At 42.4% G+C, this 13482-nt stretch overlaps 1 long non-coding RNA gene across 1 annotated transcript; it reads right to left on the bottom strand.

Annotated features, from left to right (window-relative positions):
- Nucleotides 1–7978: 7978 nt before the first annotated feature.
- LOC109513779 (uncharacterized) lies at nucleotides 7979–10059 on the bottom strand. The gene is made up of 2 exons (XR_002167859.1): nucleotides 9697–10059; nucleotides 7979–8031 (listed from the first exon to the last, which is right to left on the bottom strand). It is a non-coding gene; the product is annotated as an uncharacterized LOC109513779 (long non-coding RNA).
- Nucleotides 10060–13482: the final 3423 nt, after the last annotated feature.

Below are 13482 nucleotides of genomic sequence, written 5' to 3'. Positions count from 1 at the left end.
AAACTGTCTTACTGAGTGAAGATATTGCAAACATTGTGTCTGGAGACAAAAATGAGTTTGACATGCCTGGTTTAGGGGGTTATGTTTGGATATGTCAGGGTTGGATAGGATTAGAGTTAGTGAACAAAATAAAATAAAAATAAATTTTTGACACAGCGCTTTGAAACTAATTTTCCTCTGAGTATGCATTAAAAAAAAAAGAAAAGAAACACTGTAATGGGAATAATTCCAATTACAACACTGCCTTCAGTCAGTACATTTAATTGAACCTGTCCTGCACAAATGCAAATTTGTTGGCTCAACACAACAGTAGATCCAACATGAGCATTAAAAAAAAAAAAAAAAAAGGATAATACAAGAGTGTTAACAGAAGGTAAATCTTGGTTTTGGGGTCACGGTTAGAAATTGTTTTGTGTTGGGGCTAATGTGGGGTTCGGAATTAGGGCATTGTTTGGGGTAAATGAGGGTTCAAATCAAAATACCAAGTATTGTACTATGAATCTCCTGTTTTCCCTTTTTGCATCCACATTATCTTTCGGTGAACAAATATGGAAATGTGAACAATGGAAATTTGATGTTTATGGATTGGCCTGTTTACCATTCATTACTTTCACTATGCAGATTGCAGAGAGTCTCGAACCGCAAGAACGCAGATGAGACAAATTTCTAAAAATATCTCTCGTCACATGGAGACGGGAGAAGAAGGAATCAAAGGAACAAAAGCATCCTTTGAAGCATCGGGTTGTTGCAAGTGAAAAGGCTACTTATCATTTGCATCGACGTGTAAAAAGGGAGTGTAATATTAGTTGGCCGGCGAAATGCGCTTTCAGGCATTTCATGAGCATACACAATGAGTGGCATGCGGGCCACATGTGTCCATTAAAACAAGCCTTCGCGGTGGACCGCGTCAATGAGTCAGTGAGCTTGTGCAGTCATCAGTGCAAAAAGGTCCCCGGGCGCTGCGTGCTGCTGTTAATCGCCACTGAAGCCAAAATCAAGCACTGATAAAAGAGCCCATAAACGGGTGTTAAACAATCATGCCTCTGTGTGTGTGTGTGTGTTTTTTTTTATGGCAACACAAGACTGCAGACCTCATTCAATGCTTTTTAAAAAAAACAAAAAAAAAAACTTTTAAATGACGCCACTGTGACATGGTATGCTCACTAAACAACACAAGTGCACTCAGTGTTTTGGGTAATACCACATGACATTCCGCTAAATGCCTCGCGGTCCCCCAACCCCCCTGTAGCATTCCAGCCTCTTCTTTATTATTGGTGGTGATGGAGTCAGACAAGGGTCGCCGTGGTAACCACACACTCAGCTGGATGCAGGACCTCATCTGCCCATGAGGAAACTGCCCCACATCTGAGTTGACATTTGGCAGCCTTTATTTACTGTATGTCTGCAGATGGGGGGCGGGGGCCACCCATGCTATGACAAATAAATTCATTATTTCTGCCTTTAGCCCAATGTGAGCCTTTGAATGCATCAAAGCTTGCTCTGGGTGGGGGAGATGTCTCATATGTAGCATCAAAGTCTGAGCCTCGGTTTTCCTTTTAACATTCCAACCAAACAGCCTAAATATGAATAATTCTCTTTTCCATTTGATGCCTTTTTTAATTTAATCTACGCACTGTTTAAATCCTTAAAATCTATATCATAACCATTGTTACTTGTCTTCCACGCTCAAGATGCATTGCATTGTCGCAGCAATGAGGAAGTGAGATTGATCCTGTGAGAAAAAGCTCCAAATTGACGAAGCTGAGAGCAGTTCACTAAGTTGTGCAGAAAAGTATTACTGTAGCATTGTCATCACCCATAAACTGCAGCTAAAGTTAAAACTCCAGCAGTTCTAATTGTTTCCACAGAACAGAGAGAATATATGACTGTAGGCACTGTTGAATGTTCCATTTGGATTTTATTGCCATGTACATTGTAACGTTGTTGGATAATTTGAAATACTGTTGTGCCAGGAGAAATTTGTTTACTTTGTTCCGTGAGTCCCTGCACTCAAATCATCTTTTCCCATTGAAATAAATGGAAATGCACTAATCCGTTCCAGCCTTTCCCTAAAAGCCAACAGACAATGATTTAATGTGAATTTGTGGAAGGAAAAAAAAGCACATTTAATAATACAAAGTTTGTCTTTTTGCCTAAATTGAACATGTATGCTAATTAGCATTAAGGTAGTGGAATTAACTGTTAAGGTCGTTTTAAATGTTCAAAGTGTAATTCTTTTTGTTGTATGTTTAGTTTGACAGTAAATTGCTTGAAGCCACTTTTTTCATGTCTTGTTCACTATTTGCCGAATTTCTGCTAACTGCTACTTTAAATAAAGTGTGTTGAGTTGAGTTCACTGCCATCATATTGCACAAGTAAAAAAAACAAAACTAACTGCAACAGCAATGATAATTCATTATTTGTTAGCCTGTATGGCATTTGGGAGCATTATTCTATATGTGTTATATTAGGCTAAAGTTAACGGTAATGATGCTGTGTTGAAAGTACTTGGAATTTATATATCTAACAAATAAATGGAAAAACAAAACACTGCTTCTAATTTGGCAAACTATTAGCTTTTTTTGCGTTCATGGAGAGCAGAATACACACAAATTCTAGAGAAAACAAAGTCTGGAGAAAAGCGGAAACAGCACACAGAAGTGAAAATCTTCTGCGGCAACCAAATATGTAAAACAAAACTAAAACTGTATTACTGACATGATGAGGAGTGTTTCTACAGAACAGGGTATGAAGTCAAGGTTAAAAGCTGTGAGAACAAAACTTATGGCCTATAAGTCTGAATTTTAAAGTATTTTTTTTAAAAATGAGTTCGCACAAATAAAGGCCAATCCTCCCCCCCCATAAGAAGACCACCCCGAATGAAGACCCCCAACCCATCTGCAGTTGAGTGGCCAAAAACGGCATCCTTCTCAGAACTCAACTAGTCGCAACTTTAGAAACATGAACCTGATGATGTTTACAGAATGGTAAGTAGAGCTGCGGTTAAAGGTCTTGGTAGGTACATACATGTCGCATGTCAGCCATTGGTGACGTACTGCCGGGTGTCGGTTACATGGTCAGAATTGTCGAGACAACGATACCAGCGTCTCGAGTGGGGAGATAAGCGGCAGACAGAAAGAAGTACAGCTCCGGTCACACATGAAAAGGATTTTTGTAGGCTGATTTGGCTGCTTTCTTTCTCCTTGGAAGCCTTCCAATCAATCACGCCCCCCCCCCCACACACACACAAACACACACACACACACACAGGTGCATAACGCTTCTTGTCTGTCCTGTCTTCCAAAAAGACTCATCCCACACCAGCTGGCAGCTGTTTTGAACTATATTTTGGGTCATCCAAAACTGATCTCAACTTTTTTTTCCATCGTGTCAGCTTTTTAAGCAACAGTAGCCCTGTTTTCTTAAAAAAAAAAAAAAAAAGAAAGAAAGAAAGGTGTTTTTACGGTATGTAAATTAAATGCTAAGATGGAATAGTTATAAGCTTTTGTGGGGGAGGACTGCATAAAATGAAACCAAATTTACAACAGTAGGCTTATGGTGACAAGTTTAAAAGAAAAGCCAGCACTAATCCTCTTCATTCCAACTATGTTGGCTTTCTGTTTGCAGATATTGATAGGACTGACCTATTGGGAGCAGCACACACCTCTCACCGCCGTGTCTCAATTATGACAATTTCACAAGCAGCCACATGGCTGTAGATGAGTCCAATAGTAATCAATTGGAGAGTCTTATGACAACTTATCAATGGAATTTTGTGACCTCTGGTAAGCTGCGGAAAAGAAAACCTGACATGCTGGAAAAAAAAAAAAAACTAATTGCAATGTTGGAATCAGCATGACGATATTAGTTTTAACCATCACCAAAATCTAACTCAACTGATTCCCCCCCCCCCACCTCCCTTAAATTATTTCCCAGTGTGAAAACAAACTACTTCCCTTGACTTCAAAAGTAATCATCAATCAATTTGTTGTGTATATTTACGTAAACGGTGAGTCGACTCAACATTCAATTGGTTTCTCCATCAGAATGACGGCATGGGGGAAAGTCGTAACTAGTAAGTGACCCATGACAAAAATGACACCCCTGCTCTACATTGTGTGTGTGCATGTGAGTTCGAATTGCTGTTCGGCCTGCGATTGACCAGCAACTTGTTCCGGGTGTTGGGGTCCTCTTGGCACAGGTTTCCAGCTCAGCCACAATCCTAATGATGTCTTTATTAGGATTGTGGCAGCTATGGAAAATGGATGGATGGATGGATGGATGCGTTGCTTATGCATGCAAGTTCCAGGTTTTGGTCCACAAAAGACCACAAAGGGTGAAACAAATCCCAGATTTGTGGATCCAACAAGAAAGAAAAGCACTTCCAGACACATACAGAAGGATAATAATTCTATCGGAGTCCTGTCTTTTAATCACTTTTTGGCATTTGAGAATTTTTGAGTCCAGATGAAGGTGAGGGGAAGTCAGAAGGGCAGGATTTTTTTTTTGGGGGGGGGGGGGGGAGGTTAAGATCGAACACGTTGAAAATAGACTGAGGTCACACATTCTGACGGTTGCATCCCACTATTGTAAATTGTGACCTCTGTATTCTGAGGGGGATGAGCAGGATTGCCCTCGCATATTCTAATTTCTGACACACACACGCACGCACACACACACACACACTTTCTGGCTCCTCTCAAAGACAAAACATATCCTTGGGTCCAATGCTATCTTCCCTCGTTGTTGCTGTCTAGGTCTCACTGTCTTCTCACTACAGGGCTTTCGGATGGTCCAACTTCTGTAAACACTTCCAACATCCTCTTCTCCCATTTTCGACCAATTCTTTTTCTTTGAGGGGGGAGGGATGTGCATTCTATCACCTGGCAGTCATCATGCAACCACACCTCGTCTTAATCTCATCCTCTGCGTGGTTTCCTGCCACTCTCCTAGAGATTGGCGTTATCAGAGCGGAAGTAGAGGAGGCCGGCTTCCTGTCCCACATAGCCATGGCGACATCACGGCGCTAATGTACAAAGAGTCAGACTGTTGATGAAATATTCAGTGAAGACAGCAAAGAGCAAAAGATCATAACATACATTTTTCAGTGAAGGCCCCAAGAGGTGTCCGATACAGTTATCTCATTTGTGTATCTGTGTATGTGTATGCCCACCCGTATGCTTCTTCCTGTGCTTGGATTAGCAGCTGTAATTGGACAGTTTTCTAAGTGCATTTGGCTCGACATCAGCAAGTAGCAGCATTCCAACCACAATGAGCAGCTTTTTTTTTTTTTTTATGACATAAAATATGCAGGCAGGCACAAGCAGAGAAGCCATTAGGCAATTTCACCATAAGCACAAATAGCACACGGTTGTCACTACACGGTGGTGCGCCATGTAGATGTGTACAGTACATCAGGGACTCTGAAATGTGTTTTCATCTTCTCATCACTGTCTGCACGCGTGAGGCATCCGACGTATCTAACGTCTTATCTGTGGGAGTTATGGATCGCCAAGTGCACACCGATTGCAACATTTGTGACATTGTTTTTGCTGACGGCAGAAAGCAGACAACAGGGCGTCTGTGGAGGATCACATGAGAAGACTACCTTTGACAGCGAGAAATAAAACCAGCAAATGATGAAGAAAGAAACTGACACGAACAGAAAGTACACCGGACATTGCATCTAGTTTGTGTGTGTGTGTGTGTGTGTGTGTGTGTGTGTGTGTGTGTGTTTTCCTACAAGAAGGAATTGTACCACTTTGGTGTACATGTGCCAGGCCCAATTTGCTGAGTACATTTAGCTCCACATGAGCAAGTTGCATCAGTTCAACCCACAGTGAAGAGTTTTCATTGCATAAAACATGCAGGAAGGCGCACGCAAAGAAGCCATTAGTCATTTCATTAAGTCTGAATTCATCCATCCATCCATCCATTTTCTGAACCGCTTTATCCTCACAAGGGTCACAGGGCGTGCTGGAGCCGATCCCAGCCGTCTTCGGGCAGTAGGCAGGGGACACCCTGAATCGGTTGCCAGCCAATCGCAGGGCACACAGAGACGAACAACCATCCACGCTCACATCCACACCTAGGGACAATTTAGAGTGTTCAATCAGCCTACCATGCATGTTTTTGGAACGTGGGAGGAAACCAGAGTACCCGGAGAAAACCCACGCAGGCACAGGGAGAACATGCAAACTTCACACAGGGAGGCCAGAGTTGGAATTGAACCTGGTACCTCTGCACTGTGAGGTCGACGGGCTGACCCCTGGACCACCGGGCCGTCCTTAGGTCTGAATTCATTCAATTAAAAAAAAAAAAAAAAAGCCGCTTCAAGTATTTTGTATTTTTATTTCTTTCAATTTTATTTGTCCCGGTAAGGTATTCGAAAAGGGATTATCAGATATATTTTAGTGGTGCTTTGATCGATCAGCCATTTTCCTCCAGACCTCGAGCAACGTACGAGTTGGACAGTAGCGTTGTTAACCAACGGAGGGGAATCCCGCGCTGTACATTTTGGTTCATTAGCAACGTCGCGGCAGCAGTTAGCTTCCCACGGTTCGGTGTAGGAGGGCCTTTTCGCAATGAAAAAAAAAAATCAGGTATTCATAATGAAGTTTACTTTGTGAAAGGTTTTCGTTGTAAGCAAAATCAGCAAATGGAAAATGAATTACGTGAGCTTGGGACTTTGTAACGTGAACGTCTTAAGGTAGGAAACATAAGCGGAGTACGTTGAAAAGAGGTTCGACTGTATCAGCCATATAACCGTACCCTTAAAATGCAGACGGCCTGAACATCTGTGCAAAGATGTTGTCCAGATGCTAACGCTTGAAAGAAACTTTGTATATTTATAGAAAGATTCGATAGCGCAGATTGAGCTGAATAAGAGGATTGATCACATGATCAACAAAGAGCTGAGCGCCAACAAGCAGCTTTAAACTTGAAAACAAAAAGCATAATCTGCCTCTCTTTATATCCAATAGTTTAGTTTGCCATCCTCGGCTTTCATGAAATGATTCAGTCAAATCATCTTTTCTTTTTCCTTTGCCGTGTCACGGCAATTGTCAGCCATTGACGCCTTTTGAAAACAACTGATGATCCCTTACCAACCCAAACACATCGTGAAACCAATCCTGTCCACAAGTAGCCTTGCTGGTGCACTGGTGTCATATGAGAGTGCCGTTCTTGTGATCTGGCTTCCATTCCCAGACAGTGCATGTGTGTCTGTAATACGATCTTATTTTATTAAACAGTGCAGTTTGAGGTTTCCTGCATGATCGACCACTAGAATGTGTCTTTTTCCACTCGCATCGCTCCTCGTTCAAAGCCTTTGAGTTAACAGCGGTCGGAGCATTAACCGGGGAGCATTTTGTTCTGTTATCAACACCACAAGCATTCGCGTCGCCGCCGAGCCAAAACTGAGCAGAAATTCCAAACCAAGTGAACATCAATTTGGAGCTGCAGAATCCAGTTGATGCATGGAAATACACACACTCAGCACCTTCTCCAGACATTTGACTGACAGACGATAGTTTGTACTGCAGTATGCATGCCAGGCCACGAGTGGCAGTGTAACTTTTAAAGCCAACGATTCCCCATCACGTGAAAAGACCAGGGTTCTGTAGCACACCGGTGTGCCATAAGAGATCATCTTTTCATGAAACGATGACTGCGTACGGTACGATAAACAAGGACTTCTCGGCCCTGTTGGTTGGTTTTTGTCATGTTGTAAAATGAAATATTTTGATTGATATTGACTGTAAGTGTTAAACATCCTTAACAAAAGAAACACTGGATTAGTTTGAAATCAATCGTAAACTCATTCGTTAAATACCCAGCTGCCCCTTACCTTGTGTTTAAATGTGTGTTTCGTTTTGTGCGTGCACTCCAGCCTCTCGCCACAGATCTGACCGGTCCTTGCCTTGTTTCCACAGCCTTGCCATTTTGAGTTGTCAGTCGCCGGTCCCCAAATATCTTCTTTTTTTTTTTAACTTTGAACCCTGCAACTGTGTCCAGTGTCCAAGCCTGCTTCTGACAGAAATATAAGGAACAATCAAAACATGATGCACAAAATCCTGTGTAAATGCTCTTCCAGCCATAATGCAACAATATGTTTGTAGATGTGCCATGCGATTGGTTGGTGGCCAGTTCATGATGTACTCGATTCTCGCTCGTATTCAGATGTAGAATGAGATGGCTTGATTTGTGTCGATTGCGTACGGCAGGGGACCTCACTACTTCGGAGTTACGGGAGTGAAGGCGGTTCAAGAATGTCAATGCCAAATGTACAGTTCAGCTGCCTTTAAAAGCCAAGCCCTCTGTATAATTTATTTGTAATTTATTTTCCGACGACTCCACAACCACCACCATAGACAACATGCCAAAAAAAAAAAAAAAAAAAAAAAGGAGGGCAGGCTCCACGGCAAATGTACTTAGAGAAGCATGTTTACATATTTCATAAGTTGGACATGCAGGCTGGCAAAAAAATAGTGCAACTAGAACAACAAAGATTTACTGCGCGCGCGCGCGTGCGCACACACACACACACACACACACACAGTCAGCAGGGTCCATTTGAGCCACTCCAGGTCAAACACACACATGAACTACATGTAAAGTGCTGCTTCTTTCACACACACTTGATTTAAAATGTTAAGTAACCATACTCAATAAACCTCAGCTTGCCAAAAGGGGTCTAACACCTTTAATGGATAGGATGGGGGAGGAGAGCTTGATCACCAGTTGCCCTTTTTTACATATAGAGCTGCCTCATTTGCTTTTTAAATGCAATGAACCCCCACCCGTTTGCAGATGGACATTTGCTGTCTTTTTGCAGATTTTTTATTTGGGGAGGTGGGGGGGGGTTATTCTGTTAAACTGAAGAACTCATCAATTGACTTTTCAAGCTCAGGCCATTTAAAAAAAAAAAAAAAGCACCCAAGTGTGATGTAGTCTTCAAATCCATGATTGCGACATGAAACACACTTGGAGAGAAATAAGCACAAACTTGCCAGTGTTTTACTCACGTCTTGTCTCACATTCTATAACTCGGTTATGTGCGCCTCGCTTTAGACATCGTAACAGAAATTTGCAAGTCAGGCTAGTCGTCGGCAATATCTGTCATGTGATCTTAAGCTCCCTCATGGAGTTACCAAAGTACATCAATTTAGTCAAGTCAGACCAACATATTTCCATACGGTACAAACGTCAAGCAAAACCAGAGCAATGTAAACCGAGACAGACACTTGGAATGAGGCGATCATTCTCGTCTCACTCAAAGGGCTTTTTGTGTTTTCTTTGGCTTTCTTTGCATGTGTATATGTCACGTAGGATAATACAACTCACACACTCTACATTTGTCACCTTAACTGGCGTTCTGATAATTCTGCAATAGTGGAGCATTTTCCCTCCTTTCCAATAGGGGACCGAAAAGATCCAATTTTGGGATACCTCCGAAAGATTATCTTGTGTTATATGGTGTATTAAAAGAGAAGTTGGGAGTTTTCAACCTACTCGAATGTATGCTTGCGTCCCATAATCAAAACTATGAACACCTGCACAGCATACACTGTATATACCAGCCAACGTTAGCCAAAACTGCTACTTTGGTACCCAATATGAAATGTTACTGTTTCATGGTTTATTTTTTTTGCTATGTACAATCAACTAAAAATATTTCAGCCGTGACAAACTTACTTGGCAATTCTGTAAGAACGGTGACGTAGCCGATGTGTTTTTCAAGCCCAGTAACGCAGCCGTCCTTGTAGGACACTCGCATTTGGGTTTGTTTGGAGATGTTCAGTACTTTCCTTTTCACTTTTTTTTTTTTTTTTGCTAACCTGAGTTAAATAACCTGCTCAAGAAAACTATGAACAAACGGGAGCGACTAGGAATTGTATCGAGAGGTCTCGGAAAAATCACACTTGAAGCACAACAACAAGCAAGGTCAATAATCTGACAAGGAGTGGCAGAAGTCAGGAGTCCTTAAATACACAGCCAAGCTTGATGGGGTAACGAGGCGCAGGTGCACCTGCTGCAGGGAAATGCCCTTCACTCCAGCTGCAGCTGGAACTCAATCAAGACAGCACATGATTGAAATCAAGTCAAAAATGTTCTTTACAAAAAAAGTTTTAATGCACCCCAATGACGCTAAACACGGTATTAATCCACCCGTCTTACGAGCGGCCATTTTGCTACTTGCTGACGACTGAAAATGGCGTCACAGTCCCTAAAGGCTCAGATTGCGAAAGTCGCGTGACCAAACCCATAAAACAGGCGTGAAATGACGATTGCTACACATTCCGATGACGTATACATTACATATTATTGTCAAGATTTTTTTTTAACATGATTCACCTTTAGGACAATACAAATCAGTATGTGTGGAACCTGTCTTAGATACAAATAAATCATAGCAGGATTTCAGACTCAAGGCATGACACCTTAATAATGCACAACGTTGCCCCGCCCCCTCCCCACTCCCCCACACACACAAACTTTCTGTCTTGTCTTGCAAATGTGCTTGTCTCATGGCGGCGACCTAGTTTACAGCCTTGCCTCTGAGCCACTGAGACTCGTTTCCTTTTGAAGATGAAGCAAGCGGCGCGGCATGACAAGACGGTTACAGAAGCTCAACAAGACATAAATACTAACAGGCACGCCGCACTTCACGTAAAAAACACCTCCTTTTACCACCGCATTGTTCACATCTTCAAGCGTTTCGCTTCACAGTGACAACATTGCTGATATGGTTCAAGCATGTCTACAAAACGATGCATCGAATATTTGTTCTTCCTCTCTTAACTCCCTTTGGCAGCTCCTCCTTTTGGAAGATCCGTTTTTTTTTTTGTTGCACTAGTCCGAACTATGGTCACACAGATGAGCTGGAGTCACTCTGCTGACATGTAAGCTCCTCCCACCAGAGGTCTCATCGGCAAGTCAAGGAGATCAGCCGATCAGTAAGAGGGACAAATGTTTGGGAAAAATATTCAGTCATTGATGTCATGATTTCATGCATGTTATTGTTAACGGAGCTGACAACAATTCCCGGGGAAAAATAAAAGGATCCAAAAGTTAAGTCAATGTGCCCAATTACATTTAGGGGGGGTCCTCAAGAACATTCTAGTGAGGCTGCAGCCCCACTAAAATAGGCCTAATGACGCCCCTGGTATCGTGCAATGAATTAAGTGAAAAGAATTGAATTACAAAGATCGACAAATTGAAAGGAAAACATACAAATTCCACATATGGAATGCTGAGAAATAAAGCCTTTTCCGCCTTTCTGCACTTGTGTTATGAAACACCCTCGGTCACAAGTGGCATCAATAAGGTTGTAAAACATGCAAAGGGTGCCTCTGAAATCTTGATGAGTGGTGACAGACATTAATGCCGCATTATTTCACATGAACACTGCTATAGTTCTCATTTGGCTGCACTCGTGTTGTGGTGCGTGCCTCCAGAAGCGTATTGCATTATTGCTGAAGGATTAAAAAAAAAAAAAAGATTCTGCGTTAAAATAGAATCACCTTCAAATCTCGGTGATCCGAAGAGAGAGCTAAAGTGTTGCTGTTAGACAAAGCAGATTCCTAAAGGAGACCATGAGACACTTTCTGTCACTCAGCCACATGCGCACACGCACATTTGCATATTAAAAGCGCATATTTGATTGCATGTCACTTTTATCCCCGACATCAGAGTGCGTTCCTCACAAGCGTGCCGTGCGGCTTCAGCACATTAGTGACGTGGCGCTGCTTAGCTGAAACACTGAGCCGCCTCAGCTTTGTGCAGGCAGCTTTTTTCTTTTCTATCAGTGGCCTGAAGTGGGCTATATGGTGCATTTGTAGCCCGTTCTTAATCATCTTTTCGCTACCTCTGAGCACTTTTTCAGATCAAGAAAAACACAAAACAAATCAAGAGGCAGAGCTGAAAAAAATACGGAGCTAACAAGGTGGCTATAGTTTTTGAAAGTGTTATTTGTCTCCGATGTAGACATGCTTCTGTGGCTAACTAGACATCCAACACCCCTGACATTGTCAAATTCCAAATTCTGTGAGGAAAATATGATTTCAACCATGTCATGAGAAGTCATCTGCATCAGCTTTTGTGACACAGTTAAGTGAAGAAAGACATATGCGAGAAATATAACAGCATTGTCAAATTCCAAATTCTGTGAGGAAAATATGAATTTGAACCATGTCATGAGAAGTCATCTGCATCACCTTTTGTGACACGGTTAAGTGTAGAAAGACATATGCTAGAAATATAACAGCACAAGGACTCATGCGTTGTCACTTGTTATCAATGTTGGGGTAACACATTCCAAAAAATTTGGGGGGCATGGCTGCAAAACACACTTTGGAGTCTAGCATGAGTCCTCCTTCTCGCACGATCAGAACTGAGCTTTTGGGGGGCATGGCTGCAAAACACACTTTGGAGTCCATGAGTCCTCCTTCTCGCACGATCAGAACGGAGCGCCTTCGTTCACATCAGCAGTTATTTGGCGCAACTGTGAGCAACTTAGCATTACTTTCACCATCCAGAAGCCTGTTAGCCTTTAAGCTAGCTGGTGTCTAGAGCTTCTCGTTGTGCCGTCAAAATTTCCGTGACCATGCGCTGCGATATAATATTCCAGCCGACGGGAGCTTTACGCAGATCTATTTTTGCAAACATGAGATCTGCGTGGTCATGAGACGCCAAACGTAGCGATATTTGATTGACAGCTAACAGCAGGGCGTGGTTTCAGCACATGCAGTAGACATGGCCACAGCGTTTGAGAACACAAACGACAGCTTGGTATTTCACAATTTTCAAGCCCTATTTTACTGTATCATCTCTTACTTTTTGAAATGTAATCATTCACATTTAGCAGGGTTATGAACAACACTCTTCTGCGCGGTGTGTCACAATTATTTTGACTCTCTAGGGAATTTCAGACACCTGGCAACTCCATCCATCCATCCATTTTCCCATCCGCTTATCCTTACAAGGATGGTGGAGGGTGCTGGAGCCTCTCCCAGCCATCTTCGGTGTTCAATTAGCCGTCATGCATGTTTTTGGAATGTGGGAGGAAACTGGAGTACCCGGAGAAAACCCACGCAGGCCTGGGGAGAACATGCAAACTCCACACAGGGAGGCCGGAGCTGGAATTGAACCCACAACCTCTGCACTCTGAGGTTGACGCGCTAACCGCTGGAACACCGGGCCGCCATCTGGCAACTGTTTATAACAATGTAAACATTGCTTGTACGGATCATCAATGTGTTATGGTGGTGACAGTTTAACCCCCGGGCAGATCATTTCTATTTCCATTGTTTCGTGCCCCTGGCTCACCATGAAAGGAGGGTAACAAAAACAATGTTTTGCAGATGTTGTTTGCTTCGATTTTAATTGTTAACTCTTGTCTCATATGACATATTGACCTGCCAGAGTGTCAACTACAAAGCACCACTATTGCAGTTGAACTCGTTTTTTTTTTCTCGCTCT

This window comes from Hippocampus comes, unplaced genomic scaffold (genome assembly GCF_001891065.2).
Source record: "Hippocampus comes isolate QL1 unplaced genomic scaffold, H_comes_QL1_v1.1 scaffold139, whole genome shotgun sequence".
Classification (NCBI taxonomy): Eukaryota; Metazoa; Chordata; class Actinopteri; order Syngnathiformes; family Syngnathidae; genus Hippocampus; species Hippocampus comes.
Note: the sequence above shows the minus strand (reverse complement) of the source record. Positions and strands in the feature narration are given on the sequence as shown.